The sequence below is a fragment of the Sus scrofa genome, chromosome 12, assembly GCF_000003025.6.
Source record: "Sus scrofa isolate TJ Tabasco breed Duroc chromosome 12, Sscrofa11.1, whole genome shotgun sequence".
NCBI classification, from domain to species: domain Eukaryota; kingdom Metazoa; phylum Chordata; class Mammalia; order Artiodactyla; family Suidae; genus Sus; species Sus scrofa.
Window position 1 is genome coordinate 40,350,753 of NC_010454.4, and position 25,770 is coordinate 40,376,522.

The window sequence follows — 25,770 nt, forward strand, 5'->3', positions numbered from 1 at the left end:
GCCTGCACCACAGGAGCAGCAATGCCAGATCTGAGCCACGTCTGCGACCGACACTGCAGCTCATGGCAACACCGGATCCTTAACCCCACTGAGTGAGGCCAGGGATTGAACCCACAACCTCATGGATACTAGTTGGGTTCGTAACCTGCTGAGCCACAGCAGGGACTCCTATTTATTTTTATTTTTTATTTTAGAGATTAAGGCCAGTTACATCTTGAACATTCAGTGACAGAGTGCACTTACTTTGGGTCATGAGCAGATCTGAGCACTACAAGGGGTGGCTGTCGCAGGAACTTTCCATGCCCCGTGCCCCATTCCCTCAGTTGACCTGACTTCAGAGCGGCTCTGGTGGACAGATCTGAGCATGTTGCCAGCATCTTATGTCAAGCATGCAGAGTAGTGTCTCTCTGCTTTTCTGACTCAGGGCTTTCTTTGCAGCCAGCGAAGCCTGCTCTGCTGGCACACGCAGCATGGGAAGTGCAGGAACATGACTACCTCCGGGCCCACCCTCAAACCACAGTGACAGGAGTCAGGTGAATGCCCCAGCCTCCTTTCTGCAAAGGAGTGTCTCGGAAGTTCATTCTGCATGGCTCTTTAGAGGGTCCTGGGCTTTCTGTAGAAGTAACTGGGTCTGTTATCTGCTCTTTATAGGTTTTCTCTCTTCCCCGATGTCACTCCCCTTACTCCCTTACTTGGATTTCCTGAGATCATCTCCCAGGTGAAATCCGCCCTCAGGATTTTGTTTCAGACTATTTTGAAAGGAACTCAAACTAAGATGTTTACTTTTTCCTTTGAGCTTGTATGATTCCTGTTCAGATTTTCACTCATGTCCCTTCCTCCCAAATTCTTCCCCGACCACCAGGTCTGGGGAAGGGACCCCTCTTATTATGGCTACACTCCCAACACCGAATAGAGTGCCTAGTCTATAAAAGGCTCTCGGTAAATATTTGTTGAACAAATGGCTCCCCCAGTGGACTCTTCCCAGCAGGGAGAGAGTCACTGAAGACAATTGTGAGTCTTGCCACCCTCCGATGTGATGCTGCAATCTCGGAATACGCCAGTGCGGCTCCCTCTGTGGGACAGAAGTCCATTATCTGCTTGTATCAGACTCTAATACACCTCAGCAAGGGGCCTCGGTAACTAGGCTGGATAAGTGCTGCACAGAACACCGTCTCCCCCTCGTCCTCCTCCTCTGCCCCCTCCCCAGCCAGCCACATTAAGTGAGTAAGTAATGAGAATGGCTAGAAATTGAATTTTATGAAAAAGTAATCTTCAGCTTAGAGAACAAGCAGGGAGGAAAGGGGAGGGATTTGATGAGATGGGGGACGATTTTAAGGGCCGTCAAAGGGAATGAAGGAACAGGGGAGCCGACAAGGAGAGTCGGATAGGAGAGTCATTCAATTAAGGCGGCTGAGATGGTGGTGGGATTTTGTTCCCCTTCTTCTGTTCTTTTCTTTTTTGCTCCATCCTTTTCATTTCATCTGTGGGCATTTTGTCTCTATGTTCATGGGTGGAGGGGAGGAGGACTAAGACAGAGACAACAGCAGGGGGGTGAGCAGAAGCCAGACCTCAGGAGGAAGTACTCTGCCCGCGATTCAGAGAGTATTGGCCTCAGGGAGGGACAGGGAGGGGAGGCTTGAGGATGGATGAGGACATGAAGTGCTAGTGTGGCCACGAGCCACTTCATCCCATTTTGGCTACCCTCCGTGGTAGTCATGGGTCATTGGCAAAGGGTCAGCTGCACTGTTGCATAGTCAGGGTAGGGAGCAAGCCAGGCTGGAAACTTGTTACAGTGAGGAGACCCTGCTTGTCATGGGTCTTGTGATGTCTGAACCCCTCACTGGGTGTGCAATCACATTACATCTTGAGGGTAACTTTACCAGGTCCCCATTTTCTTGTCTTTTTAGGGCTGCATTTGTGACATGCGGAAGTTCCCAGGCTAGGGGTCAAATCAAAGCCATAGCTGGAGGCTTACACCACAGCCATGGCAACACAGGCTCTGAGCCGCATTGGCGACCCACACCACAGCTCACGGCAGTGTTAGATTCTTTTTTTTTTTTTTTTGGCTTTTTGCCATTTCTTGGGCCGCTCCCGTGGCATATGGAGGTTCCCAGGCTAGGGGTCAAATCGGAGCTGTAGCTGCCAGCCTACGCCAGAGCCACAGCAACGTGGGATCCGAGCCGTGTCTGCAACCTACACCACAGCTCACGGCAACGCCGGATCGTCAACCCACTGAGCAATGGCAGGGATCGAACCAGCAACCTCATGGTTCCTAGTCGGATTCGTTCACCACTGCGCCACGACGGGAACTCCCAACGTCAGGTTCTTAACCCACGGATCGAGGCTGGGGATCGAAACCTGCATCCTCGTGGATCCTAGTCAGGTTCTTAACCTGCTGAACCCCAGCGGGAACTCCATGCTTCCCATTTTCAAGAAGAGTAAAGCAAGGCCCATGGAACGGGTGAATTCCCTGGGACTCACAGTGGGTGAGATCATCAGTCCACTCACAGAAGACTGAGAGCTGCCTGGGTAGAAGTCAGGAACTGTGCCCAAGCCTGTGCTGACCCACGTTTATGCTTGTGATTAGCGGACGGTAAATTTAGGAATGTGACTGTGGGCAGGGCAGACCTGTACCCTTGGTGCGCTGCTCACAGTCAGCCAGTCTTTCTCACATGCCTCTACACACCTCAGCTGCCTCCCCCAGTCCCCTGACTTTGGGTCTTCTCACACGCCCCCAGACTCCCTCCCTGGGCTTCAAGCATCTCGTTTCCACACCCACATGCCCCTGCTCCCCACCGCCATTTGCAAACAGCTAAGTGGAGCTCAGCTTGAGCTTGATGCTTGGTGATGATGAGTTTCCCAGCAGGGGAAGGGTTTGCTTTGCAGAGACAAATACCAAAGCAGCAACATTAAATCTGCCGGCTCATCCACACTCAGAGTTGCAAGGAGCGCAGCAATGGGGTAGAGTCAGAGCAAACAGAAACCCCAGGGGGCTAAATGCAGCAGTAGAGATGCCCAAGCAGGGCTGATGGGATAATGGAGATGGGTATGTGCATGGCCATTAACAGGCAATGAAATAACAGACCACAGGGGGAAGAGGAGGCTGGACTGGGAAGCAGAGGTGCTGGGTTCTAACCTGGGCTCCTGAGAATCATGGAATGATTCTCAGAATCTTCAACTTTTTAAAAAAACCGGGGGTGGGGTGGGGCAGTGGTGGGGAGGCTAGGGGTCTAATCAGAGCTGTAGCCGCTGGCCTACACCACAGCCACAGCAACCCAGGATCCAAGCTGCATCTGCCACCTACACCACAGCTCACGGCAACACTGGATCCTAAACCTGCTGAGCAAGGCCAGGGATCGAACCCACAACCCCATGGTTCCTAGTTGGATTTGTTAACTGCTGAGCCACAACGGGAACTCTGAGAATTGGATTACTTTTAACACAGGATAAATTGGAGTTTAACTAGCCAACCAGGTCATGAGCTGCTATAGGAAAGGGACTGTATTTTAGCACAGTTCCTGCAAACAGAAGGGACTTGGTGATTTATTCATTCAACAGCTGTGAAACCAGGCCTTGTGCTAGGGATGGCTATGCAGTGGCTCCTGTTCTAGTGGGGAAGGAGACATTAGTTAATTATCACACAAATGCCTGTGTCCTTACGACCACAGTTGGTGCTATGAAGGAAAGTGCTGAGGTGCTGGGATACAGTGTTCCATGGAGATTCCATTTGGACTGGAAGTTTGGGGCAGTCCTCCCTGAGAAAGTGATTGCTGCGAGATCTGAAGAGTTGAGCAGGAGTTAACCCTATAAAAAGTTGGAGCGCTGAAAGCTCCCCGGGATGGGAAAAAGCTCGCCCAGTTTGAGGGATGGACACAAGGCCCACGTGTGTGGAGCACAGGGAAGGAGGCGTCACTGCTGAGGGGGAGGAGGCTGGAGAGGCCCCACCTGGCTGGTAGTGGTGAGGAGGGTGGCGGGGGAGGAGAGGAGAGGAACTGGAACTGTCCGAGGTGCTGATCGGGACCAGGGCTCGGGCACCTGCGAGACCTTGGGTGTGGTGAGAGGGAAGCTTTGGATGGCTGTGGCTTCAGAGTAGGTGGGCAGTGCGCCCCTCTCCCCACAAGCCCCCCAAATCACTCTTCCACTAACCTTCATGCAATATGACACCTCAGTGTCCCCGACACATCATTATTCTGATTATTTATCTATCTTCTTTTTAGGGCCACACCTGCAGCACATGGAGGTTCCCAGGCCTGGGGTGGAATTGGAACTACGGCTGCTGGCCTGCACCACAGCCGCAGCACCACCAGATCCAAGCTGCATCTGCGACCTACATCCAGCTCATGGCAACGCTGGATCTTTAACCCACTGAGTGAGGCCAGGGATCGAACCCGCATCCTCATGGATATTAGTATGGTTCTTAACCCACTGAGCCACAACAGGAACTCCTATCCTGAATATCCTATAAAACTTCCTTTTACCACCATTTGAGGGAACGAAAGGTAGGAAAGGTATTCCTTGCTGTAGGAAGGCAGAAAAAAGAAACCGGGGATTTTTTTTTTTTTTTTTTCATAGAGAGTGAGGGGCTTAGAACTCATTAAGCGGTATGCACTTCCTCATGTGCAGAATCCAGAACCACAGGACCTAGGGGGCTCTGGGCAGAGTATGAGAGAGAATCTAAAGGCTCACAGGAAGGTAAGAGAAGTGGGAGGGGTGGGGCAGGTAGAAGAAAACCGGGTGGTGGGGCGGGGGACGAGGAAGAGGTGGGGTCGGGGGCAAAGTTGATAGTGCACCTTTTATCCAGAGGAACGGTGGTAACGCAGCACCTTGTGGTTGCTGCATGGAGGGCTGTGGACTCAGTGTTGTCCCACCTTCTAATTTTAAAAAAGGCACTGGAAATTTAGATATTTAGGTGACATTTTCTGTTGTATAAGTACTGCCAAATAATTAAATTAAAACTTTCCCAGTCTCAGAGTTCCTGTTGTGGCTCAGGGGTAATGAACCCAACCTCATCCATGAGGACGCAGGTTTGATCCCTGGCCTCGAAAGTGGGTTAAGGATCCGGTGTTGCTGTGGGCTGTGGTGTAGGTCGAAGACACGGCTCGGATCTGGCGTTGCTGTGGCTGAGGTATAGGCTGGCAGCTACAGCTCCGATTCGATTCCTAGCCTGGGAACCTTCATATGCTGCAGGTGTGGCCCTAAAAAGCAAAAGTAAATAAACAAAATAAAAACAAAAACGAAAACTTCTCAGTCTTGCAAGCCATAGAAAACCCATCTGTGGGGTCACTGGGCCCCCAGTTTGCAGCCTCTGTTGGGCTCTCCCCTCATCTGATACACGGGTCTCTAGGTATGGAGAGAGGATGCACATTGGCCAAGGTGTCACGAGATGCGTGTCATCAGGGGCTAGAATGTGCGTCCTCTGACTTGGGGTGTCCACAGTGTGCTAGGCCAGCGATAACGAGGATGAGTTCCAAAGACGTGGACTCAGCCCTGGCGAGCTCATGGTCTCGGGGAGGGGGAGCAGGTGCATCCCCTCCAGGACAGTGTGATAGCTGTGAGGGGCTGGCAACAAAAAAGCTCCAGAGGGGCACGCCAGAGCTTTCTGGCACAAAAATACCAATGGGGCGGAGCTGTTCAAAGAGCTTTACAGGTTCCTGCAGCCCTAACAGGCAAAGGCTTCCTGGCGCTCAGGACTCCAGCCTTTGAGGGGCGTCTGTGTGCGGGCAGGGTCCTGAAGTCTAGGAGCACCAGCACTGGTTGCTGGAGCCTGGTCGCAGGAGTGCCGGCGGGGGCTCCTCAGCTGTGCATGGCAGAGGCATGGCTGCACACGCAATTTACAGCCCACTCTCTGCCGCCTAATTGCACCATCAGCAGTTGGTGTCGCAGGGCCAGCGTGAGGATGGATGGGCTGCAGTTATGCGCCTAATGGCCGCAGTAAAGTGTGGTGTTTACAGTGTTAAATAGCCCTGCCCACCCAGGCTTGGGGCCACCCTCCAGCTCCATGTGGGGCCAGGAGCTCAGGGCATCTCAGCTGGGTTTTGAGGATGGCTTGGAAAAGGATTCCCCAGGAGCCCTCTGTCCCCTGCATCGCCTCTCCAATCTGGGCGGCAGAGACTAGTGTTGGAGACATGGCCCAGGAGCTGGTCCTTTCCTTCTTCTCTCCCTGGGTCTCTGAGCCAAGCTCCCAAAGAATAGGGGCTGTGCCCTTACCCACAGACTGGGGTTCCTAAGGCAAGGCTTGTCTCCCCACAAGACGGAGACCCCTGCTGGGCAGGGCTCTATACCTGTCACCCTACTTGGGGACACCCTCAGGATAAAGCTCTGTCTCCCTCATCAGACTTGGGGCTCCCTGACGATGGGGCATATCCCTCCTCCATCAGGCTGTGATTTCTCTGAGAGTATGTGTCCTGTCTCCCCACCAGAGTCCTTGGGCGTGAAGACTCCATTCTTTGGCTCTTTACCTCTTTAAGCCTCAGCTTCCTCAACTATAAAGTGGACCCTCAGCATCCTTCCATAGGTTTTTTTTATTTTTCTTTGAGATGGGGACGGGATTCAGCCTTGCTCCTCAAAGCATGGTCTGCACACCAGTCGCGTTGGCATCACCTGGGAGCTTGTTAGAAATGCAGAATGTCAGCCCCCAACTTGGATCTAAAGAACTAGGATGTGATTTTTTAACAAAATCCCAGGGGACTGGTTATGCACACTGAAGTTTGAGAGGGGCTGATTTACAAAGCACCTGATAATACAAAAGGCCCCAACACATATTATTTCTCCTCCACTCTTGTATTTTTAGCGTCAGTGTAGGTTGTAGCCTGTGTGAGTGGGTGGAGATGGAAACCTACCCCAGGGGCTGGGACACAGTAGGCACTCAATAAATACTTGTTTTCTCTCTTTTCTTTCTTGTCTTTTAAGGGCCACACCTGCAGCATATGGAGGTTCCCAGGTCTGGCTGTGTCTGTGACCTACACCGCAGCTCACGGCAATGCTGGATCCTTAACCCACTGATTGAGGCCAGGGACTGAACCCTTGTCCTCATGGATACTAGTAGGATTCGTTACCTCTGAGCCACAACGGGAACTCCAATAAACACTTGTTGAATGTAAGAAGGGGTCATTGCATCTGAGCTCTCTTGCAGTCACCCTGTTCACTAGATTTTGGCCTCTGCCGTGTCTCACTTTCTCTCCAGATTTTTTTCCCCCTTGTGCCAGCCACAGAGGAAGGGTAAAATCTAAGAGCCAGCAAAACTTCCATGTCACACTGGATGTTGCCTGCTCAGGCCACATCACTTGGGGATCTCTCAGAGGAGGGATAGTGGACAGGCATCGTGCTGCCTCCAGAAAAGGGACTCTAAGCCCCTGGACACAGCTTCAGTCCACTTGGGGGAATCTTAGGCCAGGTACCCATCCCCACTCCATGTGAGCTTGCTCCGCAGCCCAGGGCAAGTGATTCTCTCTCTCTGGGGAAAGGGAGACTAGCCCCTGTAAAATACATGGGCTCAGAGAGGGTGCCTCTTGACATCCCACTCAGTTTAAGAGCCCCCTGCAGGGCCCCTGACAAGGGAGGGCAAGTCTGGGCGCTCCTGGTGCTGAATGCCTTACCTCACAGGGAGCCTCTCTTGGTGTGGGTCTGGTGCCCCAATTACTGCCTCCCTGCATCTCCATGCAGTTTGACTCAATAAGCACGGTCAGAGCACGGGGCTAGGCTCTGAGAAGATAAGACATTGTCCCTATTTTCAGGGAGTATTCGGGGAGGTAGGGGCAAGTTAGACCCCTCTCACACAGGACAGAATGCAGTTACTAATTTGGTGGTGAGGTCCATGATCTGGGGACACAGCAAGGAGACTGTCATTGTTGTAGGTCTGGAGGAAATCAGGGAAGCTGCATGGAAGAGGGGGTATTTGAATTGGGCTTTGAAGACTGGGTAGAATTTCAGCGGCTATATTGACCGTCCTTCTTGGATGGCTTTCAAATCCACCAGTTGTCACCATGCTCACTGCTCCGCTTTGGTTCCAGCCTCAACCCATCTCATGTGGACTAGTCCAGTGGCCCTTGACACGTGCTGTCACTCTGTCTCTTGTCCTCTAGCCATCCTTTGCTCAGCTGCCAGGGCAAGGGTCTGCTCACAGTCATCAGTGACCCTGCTGCAACCCTGGGCACTGCAGGACCCTGAGGCTCCGTGTCTTACCTCTGCTTTCCACAATCCAGCAATCACAGACTGCTCCACGTTCCCCAAACGTGTGTGTTCTTTATGACCGAGCCACCAAACGCGCTATTCCCTTCGCTCAAAACAACCTTCCCCAGCCTACTTATCCACCTGCTAAACTCCTCTTTATCCTCTGAGACCCAGCCCTGAGCTGCAGGTGCCCTTTGTAACGCTCTCCCTCTACCATTGCACCCACCACGCTATATTTTAATTACTTTTTGGTGAGACGGTCTTCCTCTGCTGCACCAGGCAGGGCCTTGTTAATCTCATCGTAGTCAGCGTTTCATTAGTAGCGCCAACAGTAGACACTTCATGCATGTTGAATGACCAGATGATGAAGTCACTAAGTGGCCTTCCAGGCAGTGAACACAACCTGGGCATAGGTGTGGAGGGACAGCGCCGAGTGTTTGCTCCCCGTGCTGGAATGGGATGTGACCTAGGAGGGGGGTACAGCGGAGGCTGCAGCCTCTGGGTCCTTATCCTACCCACTGGGAGGGAACTCCAAGCCCTGGGGCCTGGGCTGGGAGGGGTGGGAGAGACGAGGAGCCTGCCCAGGGTCTGCCAGCCTGCTTGCGTTTTGTCTTCCTCATGGAGATTCCTCCCTGGAGACAAGGGGATGGAGGCGTGACTTAGGGGCAGCAGCTCTCAGATGCATCCTTATCGAGCACAGGGGGCCCGTCGGCAGCCCGTATATCAGGGGCTGCGTCGTCTTTGGCTCACTGGAAGTGGAAGTGGGGGAGATAATTGTGTCTCCTCAGGAAGAAATATGGGCGCAGGCAGCAGCATCTTTCAGCTTTGGGAGAAGAGATGTCTACTCAGCATCCTTCCCTGGAGTCGGGTGGGGCCCAGAAGAGTGTTTAACCCTTTCTCCTTAAATGTCTTCTGCAGAAGCAATTCCCAGAGGCAAATGATGTGTAAGGAATTTGGAACCTTTCAGAGAGTTGGTCGGGGAGAGTCCTCTGGGCTAGGAAGGCAGGTGGGGGAACCATTGCGATTCAAGGGCGCAACTTGGGCACAAGTATCAATTTCGAGCGTGGCCGTGGTGTCCGTGTTAGTCTTTCCTGGTGTCTTTCTAGACCCTCCTGTTTCACAGCCCAGGGTATCTCCAAGCACTTCCTCCTCGTTTCGTCCGTGCGGGCGCTGCACCCCAGTCCAAGGCCAGGGGCAGGCTCAGTAGGTGCAGGAGGGCCTCTTGTTCCAGACCAGGCAGCCGCCCCTCTCCATCACTCGATTAACTTGATTTCCAAACGAGCTGAATCATGCCATCCTCCTTCATGGCCCCAATCTGCAATTTCCACTAATTAATGATTGCAAATTGCTAAAGTAACAAACCACTCAACGGTGCTGCTATTATTAATGGCTGGGAGTGGACCTAGAATGGAGTTTGAGGGAGAAGGGGCATTAGCCTCATGTGGAGGGACCGTATGCTGGGCTCTGGGCTGGCCACCCATGGGGAGGGCAGAGTGAGGGCATGACAGCCCTGGGTCCTGTCTGCCCATCACTAGCTTGGGTAGGAAGCTAGGGGCCAAATGACATGCCTCTAGTGGTGGCCCCAGGATCCCTGGTACTAGGGCTGGGGATTGAGGGAGGTGGTGGTCAAAGCTACCTCTAGAAATGGCACACTGGTGGACTGTACAAGGCCTGGCCGGCTGGAACAGTGGAACGATGCAGCGAGACAGCTGGTGAGGGCTGGGGGAAGAAGGCTGGGCCACAGCACACGCTGAGAACAGACTCCAGGTGCTCAGAGTTGGCCCAGCCATTCATGAAACACCCACAAAGCAGCTGGGCTCCAAGGCGGCCTGCGTCACATGCTTAACCGGGACATGACGACAGGGCCGCTGAAGCCTGAGGCAGGGGAATGGTTTATTCTGCCTGAGAGGAGCTTGGAAGGCTTGTGGAGAAGGCACTGTTTGAGTAGGAATGCTGAGGCCGGGCAAGACCTAACTGTTGGTGAGTGAGGGGAGGACATTTCAGGAGGAGCTTCAGCAGAACGAATGCCAGCTTGTTACGGAGCAGTGGGTGGTCCAGCAGAGCTGGCCGGGGGCGGTGGGGGTAACTGATGGGAGTGAGGCGTGAGCAGGGGAGCCTGGGGAGGCAGGCAGCGAAGCGGCTCTATGGGCTCATCCAAGATATGAGGCCTTTGTTTCAGACCCACACCCTTCTTCCTGCACCGTCAGCCCCCCAGCAGCCTAGCAGGATCCTGCAGCCACACGCTTGGTGGCGAGTGTTGTCTTCTTTTTCCAAGAATGCTGCTAAACCAGGACCAGACTGTGACCATGAAGAGACAAGTCCAGGCAGCCACGAAAAGGGCCCCCCTCTGTAAGCTTCTGTTGCCCTACGCCGTGTTCAATTCTTGCCGTCCCTGACGCTGAAGCCCTGGTTATTCTTCCGGCCATGTTGAGCCATCCTTCAGCTGACACAAAGAAGTGAGTCATGTCAGGATTTTCCAAGGGCCCTGCTTACCCCTGGTGGGACTGTTTCCCTCCCTGGAATGAGGCGTGCGGAGAAGACCAGCTTTGGGATCAGGGAGGGGCTCCCTCCTTTGCAGTGTGGCCTTGCACAGCTCAGCCCGCCTTCTGAGTCTGCTTCTCCATTGGGACGGAAGCCACAGGACTCACGTCACAGGTTGCTTCTGAGGGACTGGCTTGCGGAGTTGCTCTAAAATCATGGTTTCCTCCTTTGCTTGAGGCCATGGGTCCTCATCAGTGTGTCATGGAGGCGATGGTGTAACCCAAAGCCCCTGGATGACATGATCCCGTTAGGCTCATAGCCATGAATTTTGAAATGATAAAGTTGGGAGGAAGGCGTTGAGGGCCCAGGAGGGCGATGCGTTTCTCTCTCCCTCATCTCCTCCTTACTCCTTCCCCCTGTTCTTTTGTGGAACACAAAGTGCCCATCACCCATTCTCCTAATTCTGCTGCTGATGGGTGCCTCTGCACAGCTTCGCAGGCTGCATATCTCTGCTTGCACCAGCTCCCTCTGCATGGAAGGATTTTCATAATTCCTCCTGGGCCTGGAACCAACTATGCTTCTTATTTTCCCCAGATGCACTCCTATGGAGCTTAATATTCACCATCTCCTTCCCAGTTTCTTGGTTTCACTTTCTCTTCTCTTTCTTTTCATTTCTCTGATGTTTTTCTCTACTTCTTTCACCTTTGGGTCTGTTTCTCTTAGGACTCAGGGCCAAGATGCCTCCATGGGGTCAATTCTCACTTCTGCCAAAGTCTCGGGCAGGTGGGTAGACACGGGAGGAACTTCCTGACATCACAGGTCTCCAAGCAGGTTGTTAGCCTCCCTTCTGAAAGGGAGCGGATGCTGATCTGCATACACACCTCCAGGATTGCTGGGGTGGCATGGCTGTGGGATTCAGCACTCTGCTTGGGGGATTTGAATGCAATGCTGTTCTCCAGTTGTTAATTCTCCTCCATTGCTGCTGAACAACTTAAAAATTTTTAAGAAAAATGTTGACAACTCTCAGGAAAAAAAAAAAAAAACACACTCCAGTTGAACAATGAGCCACTTTGGTCTTTCCTCATCTCCTCCAGCCTTTGTTAATACATACTTGTTTTGTTGATACATACGTGTTTTGTTAATACATACTTGTTTTGCCCCGTCGTAACCACGTGTGAAGACATTTCCTGCTTTTTCCACTGACGGGTATTTTACATGAATGTTTGCATTGTATTGGCGTTGTCTACAGAGCTGTCATTTTTAATAACCACAGCACATTAATACGACCACGGTTTGCTTACTGCTATTGCTGGGCATTTGGGTGGTGGCCAGATTTCCAATCTTGCAAACAGTGCTTCCACGAACATCTTTGTCAAACGCCTTTTTTTTTTTCCTTCCCCTTTAGATTATTTCCCGAGGGTTGACTCCCACAAGGAGAATGACCAGGTCAAAGGGCACCCACACATTGTAGATTGCTTTTCCCAAGGACAGACTTGAGTTTTAGAACTGCCACCAGCACAGGCAGGGATGGGACTATGAGGCGGGACCTGGACTTCTGTTTCTTGGGACTAGAGTCAGCCCCCAGCTTGCTGTATAACCTCGGGCAAGTCAGTTCCCCTCTCTGGACTTAGGTTTTCCTGTCTGTCAAATGAGGGGGTTGGGCAGGATGCTCATGTTTGTTTGTTTGTTTTTGCTTTTTTTTTTAAGGGCCACACCCACGGCATATGGAGGTTCCCAAGCTAGGGGTCTAATCCGAGCTACAGCTGCCAGCCTACACCACAGCCACAGCAATGCCGGACCCTTAGCCGTGTCTGAGACCTACACCACAGCTCACACAGGATCCTTAACTCACTGAGCAAGGCCAGGGATCCAACCCAACACCCATGGTTCCTAGCTGGGTTGGTTTCTGCTGTGCCATGACGGGAACTCCTAGGATGCCCTATGTTGAGGGACAAACCAGGCCCCTCCACTGTGGACTGGTTCGATTGGTGGATACTGGGGTCTCAGACTCATTGGGATGTGAGATCCTTTCCTCAGCAGCAGGGACTGCGGGGATGACTTCCTGTTTGTGTCCAGATGGATTGTGTTGTGACTGTGTGTGGAGGTGGAGGTTGGTGCTGGGAAAGTCAGCTCGGGATCCCATGCTGTGGCTGCTCGTACAATCCGCTGTTTGGCTAAGCAGCATACTAGCTGTTTAACGCTTGGCATCCAAAGTTGACATCTATGCCATGCTGGTCATTATGTGTTTTGAATTTCATCCCTGGGCATACAGCCAATGTTTGAGGGTCAAAAAGAGCTGGGTTTTGGGAGTTCCCATCGTGGGTCAGCAGTAATGAACCTGACTAGCATCGGTGAGGATGTGGGTTCCATTCCTGGCTTTGCTCAGTGAGTTAAGGATCTGGCGTTGCCGTGAGCTGTGGTGAAGGTTGCAGATGTGGCTCAGATCCCGTACAGGCCACATTTGACCCCTGGCCTAGGAACTTAATATACCACAGGTGCAGCCATAAAAAAAACAAAACAAAACAAAACAAAATAAAAAAGAGCTGGGTTTGAATCCAAACTTGGCATGTGTTGGCTTTGTGGAATTTGGGCAGATGACTTGATATCTTGGAACCTCAGTTTCTTCATCTGTAAAACGGAAATAAAAATACCCACCGTGTAAAGTTGTTCCAGAGAGTTAAATGAGATAATGTGTGTAAAATGGTATGACAGTGACTAGCCTGCTGGGGCACTTGATATTAATAACATTCCCCAAGGACCTGAACCCTCCCCAGTATGGTGTGATGCTTCTCAAGCAGGATGTCCACAACCCACGTTATTGCCGCTTCCTGTCCTCCAAGGAAGATAAGTTGGGCAGGGTCTGCAAGTGCGTGGGAAGAGTCTTCTCATCCTGGAGGGTAGCCCAGCCTTGGCCATTTATGGCTTCTGTTCATCGTGGGCCTGAGCAGGGCTGACCCTTCTGGCCATCCTCCGCTCCGTCTGTACTCACTGACCCCTCCAGCACCTCTGGGCTCCAGAGGCAGTTGGTGGCATCAGAGACTCACGGGTCCAGCCAGGCTTGCTGGATTCTCTCTTGTCTCCAGCTTCAATTCCAGCCTTTAATCTGTGCTCCATCCATACCTCCTCAGAGGTCCTGGAGCCTTTCCTGAAACCTTTAGCTTTCAGAATTGGGGTCCTCTGAAACTCTCTCCAGCCTCCTGGAGAGCCCATCCTCAGAGCCATGCCCCTGCCCACTCTGACTCCCTGCACCCCGCTCCCGCCTTGGCCAGGGGCTGCAGCCAGGCTCTGCTGGGTCCAGCTGCTCGGGCTTCCCCTCCATTCATCACGGTCTGCGGTTTTCCGGGACACTTGCCCACCAGCACCTCTCTCAGTCCCTGCCCCTGCCATGGGACTGTCGGCCTGGGGAGAGCCTCCTCCAGGGGCATCCCACCCACTGGGAGAGGAAGCCAGTTTCCCAGCCAAGAAGCTTTCAGGCCAGGAGTTTTTCAAGGGGAGTGGCCTCTCTGGACAGTAACTGGAAGGAGTTGGGGGAGGTGAGGGGGGAGGAGCAGGGGGACTTCTGGGTCCAGGGCCCACAGAGGACTTTATGCATCTCCTGGTGAGTTGCCAATAGCATGGCAGTCCCCTCTTATGCTGTTCTATTGCCCAGACAGGAAGACGATTCCTACTACACACTAGGACCTATGCTAAGCTCACAATGGATACACCAAAGGGTCACAGAGGCATCGTGCCTGGCCTTCTAAAGTCACAGTCTAAGAGGTGCACAGGTTCATTGTCAAGGCTGCTCTAACTTGTGTCCTACTTCTCCCACAGAGCCAGCCTTTCGTCGGCGCCCACCTGTGCCAGGAACAGGTCGAAAAGGAGGCAGAGAGCTGCCACTGCCTGCAAGAAATTTTCACCAGACCAGGGACTGGAAGGCTATGGCTCAGTGGGCAAAGCTGGTCTACCTCTTGCTTTTGTGCAGAAGCTTTCATCGGATGTGGCCATGCCCATTTGGCCCTGCGTCATCCGTGGCTGTGTTCTCTCTACCACAGCACAGGTGAGTAGTTATGTGACAGAAGCCTGTGCTCACACAGCCTGAAAAATACTTCTGACCCTTTAGGGTCTAGACTGAATGTTCGGGGAGCAATCAGAGTCCCCCTCCTAATCAGGACCAGCTGTGATGGGTGGCCTTACCGCTAATGTCCCCAGGAGGGCCCAAGTGTACATGCTCACTCCCTGGTTGCCAGGCCCCCTGAGATGGGCAGATGCCCCCGGGGGTCGGGGTGGCCGTCCCAGGGGAGAAGAGCACCCTCCCCTGAAGCCCAAGCCTTCCCCATCTCTTTGCACACACGTCCTCCTTCGAGAGTAGAAAGAACCGGGGAGAATCTGCCCTAGTCCCGCCCTGGCCCCTCTACCCACTCGCTGGGTCACGGCAGGAGCGCTGTGGAACAGCACCCAAGCTGCCAAGCCTCTAGATCCTGCGTCCTTTGTGCTTTCAGTTCATCCATCTCTAACTGAGGGACAGGAAGGCACCTGCGTCCTTGGCTCTGCTCGGAAAACGCAACCCTTGCTTGTGCAGCCAGGGTGGCTGTTACTGCAGTTCTTGTTTTGGGAGGGGAAGGAACAGCGCCTCTTCACCCAGAGACCTGAGGTTTTTCCGACAGCGAGCCCAAGGCAGCAGCCTCCCATTCCTAAAAAGGGTCTTCCCCAGTCAGGGAAACAATGCAATTAGCAGCCTCTTTGTTCAGGGTGTTAATTAACTTGTTTCTTCTGAACACACCTTCTTCCAGGTACAGCCCATCATCTCTGGGGTGCTGGCAGGGGGAAGGCAATTAGATCCTCGTTACTGTGCAATTAATTATGGCTTGAAAATGGCTTGAGGAGGCTGGGAGGAATTCCTTGACAGCACCAGCCCCTGGAAGAGGCCTGGCTTAGGAGTGGGCTGAGCTGAGCCTCGTTTGGGGGACCAGGGAAGTGGCTGTGGAGCCTAGTTCAGGGCCTTGCATGCTACCCAGGGGACATCTGGGGTACTCCCTCCCCTGCCCAAGAACTTTCACTGGCTCCCTCGTCCCTATCGAGTCAAGACCAACTCCCTACTTGGACATTCAAGACTATCTATTATGTGGCCTAACCCATCGTTTCCACGTTATCGTCCATCGCAGCTACACACAGTCCATCTCCCAACCAAACCAGACTCATGTGACTTGAATGTACTTTTCCAGTCTTTGCTCACACCGTCTCCCCACCTGGGATGGCTTTCTTCGTTCACTCTGCCTGCTGGGAAACTCTCTGTCTTTTATCTTGAATGGCGTGATTATCATTGCAAATCCCGACGCCTCCCCAGAGCCTCTCCTGAGGGCAAGAGGGGACTTAGAGAGAGTGAGGGTTTTTGATTGAGAGAAACTTGGACTCAACCAATTAACCTCCTAGAGCTTCACTCCCGCCTCCCCACCCCCAGTGTGAGGAGAAGCCCAAAGCCTGCCTCACAGACAGGGTGTGCCCAGTGTCGTGTCACGCTGTGGCCCCAGCCAGCCTTTGCCTCTGTGCTAACCACCACTCCTCACTGGGTCACAGGCTCTGCTATCTTCAAACTAGCTTCCATCCTTTGTCCCTTGTGTCCTTCGCCTCAGTCCACGGAGGGTGCTGCTGTACCCTGCACGTCGCCTCAAGGGGGTCTGAGGTGGTGGTTCTCTGGGGGGCACTGTGGACCACCGCCCTGACTGAGGGCCCCTGGCACCTAGCGGACACGACCAAGATGCCGCAGGTCCTCCCAGACGTCACGGAGGCGAAACGCCTGCGTAGATTTGCTGAGGCCAGAACTTGGTGTTACTTACGTTTCCGCTATTCGGGGGCGTGATTTTATATATTTATAAATGTTATGTGTGTGTATGTGTATGTATAAATGTGATATATACTTATATATAAATCTACGTATTTATTCATATGTGTATGTGTATGACTGTGTGTGTGTGTCTGTGGAAACATAGAATATCTTCAGGAATGTAACCACTGAGTAAATGGAAGGAAGAGTGGACTTTGTTTTTTTTGTTTTTTTGTCTTTTTAGGACCACACCTGTGGCATATGGAGGTTCCCAGGCTAGGGGTTGAGTTGGAGCTACAGCTGCTGGCCTAGTCCACAGCCACAGCAACACAGGATCCGAGCCATATCTGTGGTCTACACCACAGCTCACGGCAATGCTGGATCCTTAACCCCCTGAGCAAGGCCAGGGATGGAACCCACATCCTCATGGACCCTAGTCGGATTCTTTACCATTGGACTTTGTTTTGATGAGTGTTTTACTGAGACCCGTTTGCCACTTGGAAAACTACACTGTGAACAGCAATGCCGCTTATAGTGTCGCAGTCCTGAGACGAGCCCGCTGCTCCGCCAGCACTTGCAGGTACTAAGCTCATGGTGTCGTCAGGTGCAGGAGCAAGACTCCTTCATGTGTCTTCACTATCGCTGTGCTCAAGCATTCTTTCATGCACTGCAAAGTGTATTATTTCATTATAATCTTTCCTCCCATGTATTTCTCCTTTATGTTATAAAATTACGTAAGGAAGTAGTAGACGTTATAGTCTCTGAATTACATTTCATTTCAAGAGGGCAGCCCCAAAATGTTTGTTACGAAAAGGGATGGTGAGGAGTTCCCGTCGTGGCGCAGTGGTTAACGAATCCGACTAGGAATCGTGAGGTTGCGGGTTCCGTCCCTGCTCTATGCTCAGTTGGTTAAGGATCCAGCGTTGCCGTGAGCTGTGGTGTAGGTTTCAGATGCGGCTCAGATCTGGCGTTGCTGTGGCTCTGGCGTAGGCTGGCGGCTACAACTCCGATTCAACCACTAGCCTGGGAACCTCCATATGCCAAGGGAGCAGCCCCAGAAATGGCAAAAAGCCAAAAAAAAAAAAAAGAAAAGGGATGATGAGAAACCTGAGAGTAGCCCAGCTGGAAGAGCTCCTGGTGGGGCCCATCACCGTGTGGTCGGGCCTGGGCCAGGTGGCAGTTCTGGGGCTGCTGGGGGGCCAGGGTGTTGCTTTAGGTCCTCCTCCCCTCTCCTGCATCTCCCCTGCTGTGTGTGTGTGTGTGTGTGTGTGTGTGTGTGTGTGTGTGTGTGTGTACGTGTACATGTGACTGTCATGCATGGACTATCTGGGGCATGTGCCCCAAGGTGAGCCGTGTTGCTTGTGTTCCTGATGGCAGGAACGTGTCTGTGTGTGGCGTGTGGCCCTGTGAAGACACACGCCGCCCCTGTGACACATCTGCTTCTGGAGGTCCCTGTGGGAGCCAGGCTGTCAGCAGCCTCAGTCCTTCAAACAAGAGGGAAACATTTGTTCAAGTTCAGGGGGAGCCTGCCTCACAGCCTTCCTGGTCTTGGCCTGAGAAGTGACAGCCATTCCAGCTAAGGGGAGGCCTCCCGCCTTGCCTGCTCCTGCCAGCCGCCCTTCCCCAGGCCACCTGGCCCAGCTCCCCGTTCCTGTCACACCCCTCCGCTCCCCACCTCCTCTCAGAATAAGCCCTTTAGCCAGAAGGGGGATCACCAGGGCTCCTGGCTTAGCTGAGCTGAACCAGGAGGCTCCACCCCCACCACATCTGGACCTCAGGTGCCCCCCATGGGCCTTCCTTTCCCCACCTGCACAACCAGGTTCTCCTCCCGCACTCCCGTTTCTCAGCTACAACAGTTCTTTCAACCTGAAATCTTCCTCCCACATCCTTCTCCCCTCCTGTGGGCTCCCAGGCTGGGCTCCCCGCAGCGTTGGGAGCGAATTAATTAGAGAGTTAATAAAGGGCTTCCGGAGGTATATTGCTTCTTTCCCCCACCCCAGGGCAGCCCCAACCCCGCCAATGCATCTCTGGAGCTGTGTTTGTGTTTGCAGCGGAACGTGGCTCCTCATATAGGAGGCTAATGTCCAGAACGGCAGTGCTGGCCTTCTGGGAGCACAGGGCCCTCGTTATCCCACAGCCAATTAGCTGGTGGCTCTGGGGTGATGGCTTTAGGGGATATGGTGGGGCTGACAGCCTCACTGCTCCTCAGTTTTGAATCTCCAAATAGTTAGGAATCCGTCTTGGGAGTTGGGAGAGCAGGGAGCCGGGGCTGAGCTGGGAAGAGCTGGGAATATTAATGCGTGTGTGTGTGTGCGTGCGCGTGCGTTTAGGGGCGGGCTATGGGATGGGAGAGATTTACACAATTGCCTGTGTATGATGAACTTGAGTTCCTTCTCAGGCCTGGGAGGGCTCACGGCCTTGTCCATGGCCCATCATTTGGGGTTGGATGAGCAGAAGTCATAGAGGGACTCCTTCCCTGAGTCTGCCAGTTCCAGGGCCTTCCAGTCGGTAAGCTGGTACCTGTCCTAATCAGGAGATCTCCCCCCCCAGCCCCCTCCTCTCCAGAGAGTGGGGATCCCGGCTGTGCTGCTGTGGGCTGTGGGGCCTGGGGCTGGTAGTCTGGGGGTGAGGGAGCAGTTTGAGGTGATGGAGATAACGGCTGGATCACCTGAGGCTGGTGCTATAGGCTGCTTGGAGCTGATGCCCTGATCCTCTTCCCACTCTGCCTATTTCAATCTGAAATAGCCTCTCTTGTTCACCCCTCAGAGGTGGCAGGATAGAATTCCAGGGGAAGGCTCCTCCTGCTTCCAGAAGCCCAGAGGCTGGGAAGGCCTTTCATCTAATCATTTGGCCCATACTGAAGGACACACACTTCTATGAAAAAATTATTCGTGGTTGAAATTGCAGTTAACTGGGCATCCTGTGTTTTTATTTCTAAACCTGGCAAGCCCAGAAGGCCACCTGGTCTGTTGAATGTGGGCAGACCAGGGCACTGGGCTTTGCCCTTGAGTGTGGCCGGGTGTGCTCCTGAGTGTTCTCTCCGTAACTGGGCACCATGATGACAGGGTGGGAGGGCGAGGAAGACCGTGGGTTTTAAGGCTTGGGTCTGACAGCCGGCCAGCACTCTCTTCTGCTCCCTGTGCCTCCCATGAGCTCTGAGGTCCGGGCTGAAGAGCTCTCTCGAGTCCCACAGCTTTCAAGCCCAGGCGGTCTCCATTCTTGGGAGGATTGAGTCCTCAAGCCGGGCTCAGGTATCTGCATGGTGGACAAGCTGTGAGATGACTCCAAGGCTCAGCTGGGACAGGGAAGGGCCGATCTGGTCCCTTTCACTGAGGAGGGCGTGGAGGCCAGGCCACACCATGAGCCATAGCTTCCAAACTGGACATGACCTTGTTCCTGCTGCCTCATCCCCAGGGTGAGCCGCTGGAAAAGTGCCATGCAGAACCGAACACAGGTGGTTTTAACAGGACTTCTTTGTGCCGTCCCAGGCCCTTCTGCTGGCATTAGGGCCAGAAGGAGTCATTATTGGTGTGGAAAGTTGAGGCATCTGGGTCTGTGGGGCCAGGGCTTTGCAAAAGCACAGACCCTTCATCTCACCATGGCCTCCTCTCCCCAGCCTGGATTCGCTGCTCATGTGAGCCCCTTTGTCATTGCCTGGCCTGATTGGCTTCCACCACATGGGTCTTTCCCACTGGCCCTTTACACCACTGGCCTTTCTGCCAGGCCCTTTCTCATCTTTAAATCCTGAGCATAGCATGGCAGGCTCAACTGTGCACCCCCAGTGCCTAGTGCACTGCATATGGTAGATGCTCAGTCAGTAGCTGCTGCCTGCGGGGGTGGGTGGATGGATGGAGGAAAGGACGCTGGAATTAGGTTCTGGCTTCAGCTTGACCACTAACAGGCTCCGAGGCTTAGGACAAGTCACGTCGCCTCTTCTGGCCCCCATGGTCTACTCCCTCAAGCTGTTAACACAGATGAAATGAGAGTACAAAGATGACTCTTTGGCCCTAAGTCTCAGGGTGTTTTTTCCCTTTCACCTAACTGCATGTAACCCCAGGAGAACTTGTGGCCACATCTTGGGTGTGCCTTGTCTTCCAAAGAAGGTGGGGTCCAGAGAGTCTGCCCCGCAGTCACAATGACCACCCGTCCACAGAAGTTCCCAGTCTGTGCCTTCAGCCCCAGCTTCTCTCCTAAGCTATTCTAAGGCCTGTCCATCCATTACCTGCAATTCAACTTGACAGAATCCAAACTCTGCATCCTCTTCTCCAAACGCCCTCGGTCTTCCTACTCAATGCATGGCCCCATCAGAAACCCAGGGGTCGCATTTTCCACTCAGCCTCCACGTGTACAATCACCAAGTCCCGTTGACTGCACTTCCTCATCTTTTCTCATGTGCCATGGCCTCTGCTCCATCGCCCGACCTTGGTCACAGCCTCCCATCTGTGGTATTAACTCCTCCAGACTCATTTCTGAAATGCATGTCTGATCCCATCACTTCCTCATTTAGAATTTTTCGGTGTGTCTCTCTCTTTTTAAGGGTCAAGTCCAAACCCTTTCACTGTGGCTTATGTGCGCCCTGGTGTGTTCTGGCCCCTGCCTCCCTCTCCAGCTTCAGCTTTCAACCTCTCCACCCACTTCAGACTCCTGACTCCACTGTTCTGAATGACCTGCTTGCCATCTTAGGGATTTGCAGTCCGCTCTCCCACCACTGGACCTTTGCACTTACTGCTCCCGGCCTCTTTATTTGGCTCACCAATTCAAACTTCGGGTCTCTGATTTCCGGCAGCTTTCCCTGACTGCCTGAAGCCCCACCCGCAAGACTTGATTAGGTGCTCCCTCTGGGTGAGTCTAACACCATGCTCTCACCGTGATCTTATCTTGTCTCACGTTACAAACACCCATCACAGTGCGTGTTCACATCCCGTGTCTTTCCCAACAAACTGTGTGAGTTCCTTGAAGAGACTGTGCCTGATTCATCTTTGTGTCCTCAAGCATCTGTGCCAGACACAAAATAGGCAGAGGCAGCTGTGGTTGGAATCCAGACTTTGGCTGAGCACCATCCAGTACTGTAGCTACTTGCCACACATGGCCATTGAGTGCTTGCAGTGTTGAGTGTCCACCCTGAGAAGCGCTGTGAGTCTAAAATCCACGCTGGATTTCCAAAGCTCATGAAAATGAGAGTGTTGTCGCTAACACTTTTCTATATTGATTATACGTTAAACTGATAGTATTTTGGATATATTGGGTTAAGTAAAGTATCTTATTGAAATTAATCCCACTATTTACTTTTACTCTGTAGAATGGGGTTCTTAGAAAATGTAAAATTACGCACACAGCTCACATTATACTTGCTCTGGACAGCACTGCCCTGAGCTAGATCCCTAGGTTCTAGTCCCCACTCTGTTACTCATGGGTCATACAGCCTTGGGCACGATGCTTAGATGGTCTGTGCCTCAGTTTTCACATCTGTCGAGTGAGGATAGTCTGAGAATCCTCTGCACAGGGTTGTTATAAATACTAAACGAGTTAACTTGTGTTTTGTAGATAGGAAGCCCAATATAAATATTAACCATCATTCTGATTAGTTACTCAATTAATATTTGTTGAATAAAGCATTGAATTTCTGAATCTTAACCTCCTTACCTCCACCCCGTTCCTGCAGCAGCTACAGCTTATCTGCCGTTCCGTATTTATTCAGCAAATATTTATTGAGAAACCGCAATGAGTCAGGCACCATGATCGACACTGCAGGCGAGGAAGAACATTTAATCGATCAATTAATTAATTCAGTGAATCTTCGTGGAGCATATCTTTTGTGCCAGGTGCTGGCTGGGCTCTGGGGCACACAGAGGCCAGATTCTGCCTCTGGGGTTCTCAGGCACGTGGAGGAGATAGATCTTGGCAAGGTCATGGCTGCCCTGTGGGCTGTGTGCTGGGACTGTGAGGGAGATGACGGGGCTGGGGGAGCGTCAGGAACTGCTTCCTGGAGGGAGCGACTGCCTGATGCATGCGCGGGGTCTGGCCAGGCAGGGGGAGGCCACGCCTGGGAAAGGAGAGACATTTCCTCCATCATCCATCAGATGCTGAGCAGAGGGAAGCAGGGTCACAAAACTTAACCTGAAATGCGCAGCCACATCAATATCAGTCGAGGCGGCTGTTCCTAAGTGGACAAGCCAGCTGGTTGATTGAATTTTTCACTCATCATTGGAATGTGGAGCAGGAGCTAGAAAACACAGCTCTCCAGCCAGGAGCCTCGGCATCCCTGGGCTTGAGTTTGGGCCCCCAGATGACTGTGCCCCCCAGTTCCCCTAAGTCCTGGAGCCAGGTTCCTCTGCCGTTTAGTACACAGCTGGTAAGTTAAAAGCAGTTTAACGATAATTCCACCTCTGCAATGAAGACTTCCAGAGACTGTTAATGAATTTAAATGCTGGGGATTTCCTCTGATGCCTCATTGCATACGCTTCTCACATGAAGATGCTAATGAGGGATCTGTCGGACAGAGGTGCTAGAGCTGGACCTACCAGGGACCAGGCCCAGGCGGGGTTGCAGGCTGGTCAGATGTTTGTTCTCATTTCTTATCAGTGCTTAATCAGTGAACTCTCCAAACAGGTTAACTGGCCTCAGCTTCCCTGGGAACTGAGACTCAGGGGCTGGGGCTGGGGCTGGGTCAGCAGGGGCTGGGTCGGCTGGCTCACCCGAGTCCTCTCTAACCAGAAGGCTAATGGGCACAGGCCTTATTATGCTCACAGGGAAGTCACTGCAGGACATGAAGGCCTGAGACTCCGTTGAGAGCTGTGCCTTCCTCAGGGACTGAGAGGGCCTGCGGCCGAAGCTCAGGACACAGGTCCGTCTTCTCTGGAGGCCCCCATCTTGAAGGGAAGCCCAGATTGCCCTCTGTTCCGTCACTTGGGAAGGAGAGGGGGTGGGAGAGAGAAGGATCCGGTGAAGGAGGGCAGGAAGGATGCGAGAGAGATGTTCCCCTGGCACTGAGTGGCAGCGGCCAGGGTGACACTGGGCGCTGCCCTTGGGGACAGCATGAGAGGTAGCAGGCCCACCATCCCCATGGGGATGCGAGGCTGGAACCAAAGGTGATTTCTCCACCCCCACTGCCCACCTTTTGCGCAGAAGCCAGAAGGAAAAGAGAGAGAGAGAGAGGCAAGAGACTAAGGTCGTGGGATGGCAGAGAGGTTGAGAATGTCGGCTTCCGGTGCCAGACAGCCTGGCTCGGATCCCTCCTGTCCCTACTGCTTACGAGCTGTGTGACCTTGGGCCACATGTGACCTAAGGGCTCTGTGCCTCAGTCTCTATATTTGCAAAATGGGTCTAGTAATAGCACTTGCCTTATTTCAGTTTTATTTGTCCCTTATAGTTCAATAAAGGTGAAAAAAATGGAAGAAAAGTACAGGATGAAATGAGTTCATGTTTGCTCAGTAACCAGCATGCCGAAAGCACTTAGTACCTTAGAATTATTCCTGTTAGTTGCCAATGTGGCTGAAATCCTCTCTGGCCAATTTTCAGGTTCTGCTTCTAGAGAAGAGACTGGGGGGAGAGATGCTGAGGAGCAGAGGCCCTGCCAGGAAGTGCTGGGGAAGGGGCTGTGACACTGCAGCCTCCTCCCTGCCCACTCCCCACACAGCAGCTGCCAGCTTCCCTGGAAGCCACTTCCTTTGGCTTCCTGCAAATCCACTGACAATTTTGTAAATTTGCTTAAGGATTAAATTAATAAGCTGCTCTTTCTTGGCTCCCACAGCTGTATAGCCCGGTGCGCCTGTGCTCCGGGAAACGCCTTCGGAGGCAGTGGCTGGAGGAAGTGAAGCCGCTTCAGGGCTTACCTCCTCCTCAGGGGTGTCCCCAGGATTGACCTCTGTCCTTCCTTCTGCGTATACACTGCTCTCCCAGCACTGACGTGTGCAAGGGTGACAGAGGGCAGGGGACCCTCTCGCTGTGTGAGTCCATCTCTGCGGATTTTGTCTTCCTCCCTCAGACTAGGTCAGGCCCTGCCTCCCCCATCAGACTGGAAACTCCTCCGGTGTCTCCCCATCAGACTGCACTTCTCAGATGGGAGCCTCCCATTCCTCCCAACAGGTAGCTTTAGGGCCCCAACCCGCTGCTCACCTGCCAGGTTCTGAGTGGAGATGAAGCTGAGGGGGCAGAGGAAGGAGGCCTAGACAGGCAGGGCTCCTAGACCATCTTGTTCTGGAAATTCCAGCTAGATTCCACAGATGAGAAGGATCTTAGGGGTTGCAGGTAGGTGTGTTCTATTCATGCTGCCCTGTCTCTGCTCCCAGGGGGGACACGGGGTGACACCGTTGTGTGAAACGGGGTGTAGGCGGGCTCCCAGGGTGACAGGTGCCCATGTGTGGAGGGGTGTTGCTTGGGGGACAGGGACGTTGATGGCCTTGACGGCTCACCTCCCTGGTACCACCAGGGCCTGGGCTCCCTCACGGCCCTTCGTTTCCCCTCTGCCTCGCCCACACCAGCCTCTCCCGGCCTGGCCGAGGGGCCTTCCTGGTGGCTGAGCTCTGTGAGCTGGGGATGGAGCCGAGGTGCCAGTGTTCCGGGGGCTGGAGAAGCAGACCCTCCTCCTCTCCGTCCCCAGCCCCAGGCTGAGGCCGCAGCTGCGGGCTCCCCCAGGACCCTTCCATCTCTGCTGTCTCTACCTCCCGCTCCTTCTGCCTCTTGCCACCACATGAGCCTCCTGCAGCGTAATTGGAGCCGGAGGAGCGCCGTATCCATCCTTTGATTAAGGGTCAGCGGGTTAACTGGTTGCCGGTTCAGCACGCGGGCGGGGCTGGGGGCCACCTGATCGCTCTCCTCCTCCAGCCGGTGGCTCTGCCAGGAGAACAGCAATGAGATGAGGTTGTCTGGAGGCTCAGGGAAGAGAGGACATGGGGCCTTGAGCCCGTCCATTAGTTACCAAGTCTCCTGTGCCTTACACTGGGGCGCCACAGCTAGGGCACCTCAGCTCCTCCCAGAGAAGCTCGAGCTCTGGAAAACTCACGGGTCTAGCCTTTCTGCAGAAGTTCTGTTGGTGAGCATCTGTGCTGTGCTTACATGCTTCCAGAGATGCGGAGCTCATTCCCTATCCACACAGCTCATTTGTTTCAAAGTGGGACATTTCTGTTTATTAAAAGTTCTTTCTTAAACCAGAATCTGTCTTGATAACATCTACTGCCTGGCCTATTTCTGGTCTTTGGAGACGCAGAATAAAGCATGCTTCTTTTCTGTGACTGGCCTGCAAGTATTTTAAGGCAGAAGTGCTTCTTCCCTTCTGGAAAGGCCCTCTCTTCTCTTTGCTGTCCAGACACCACACCTTG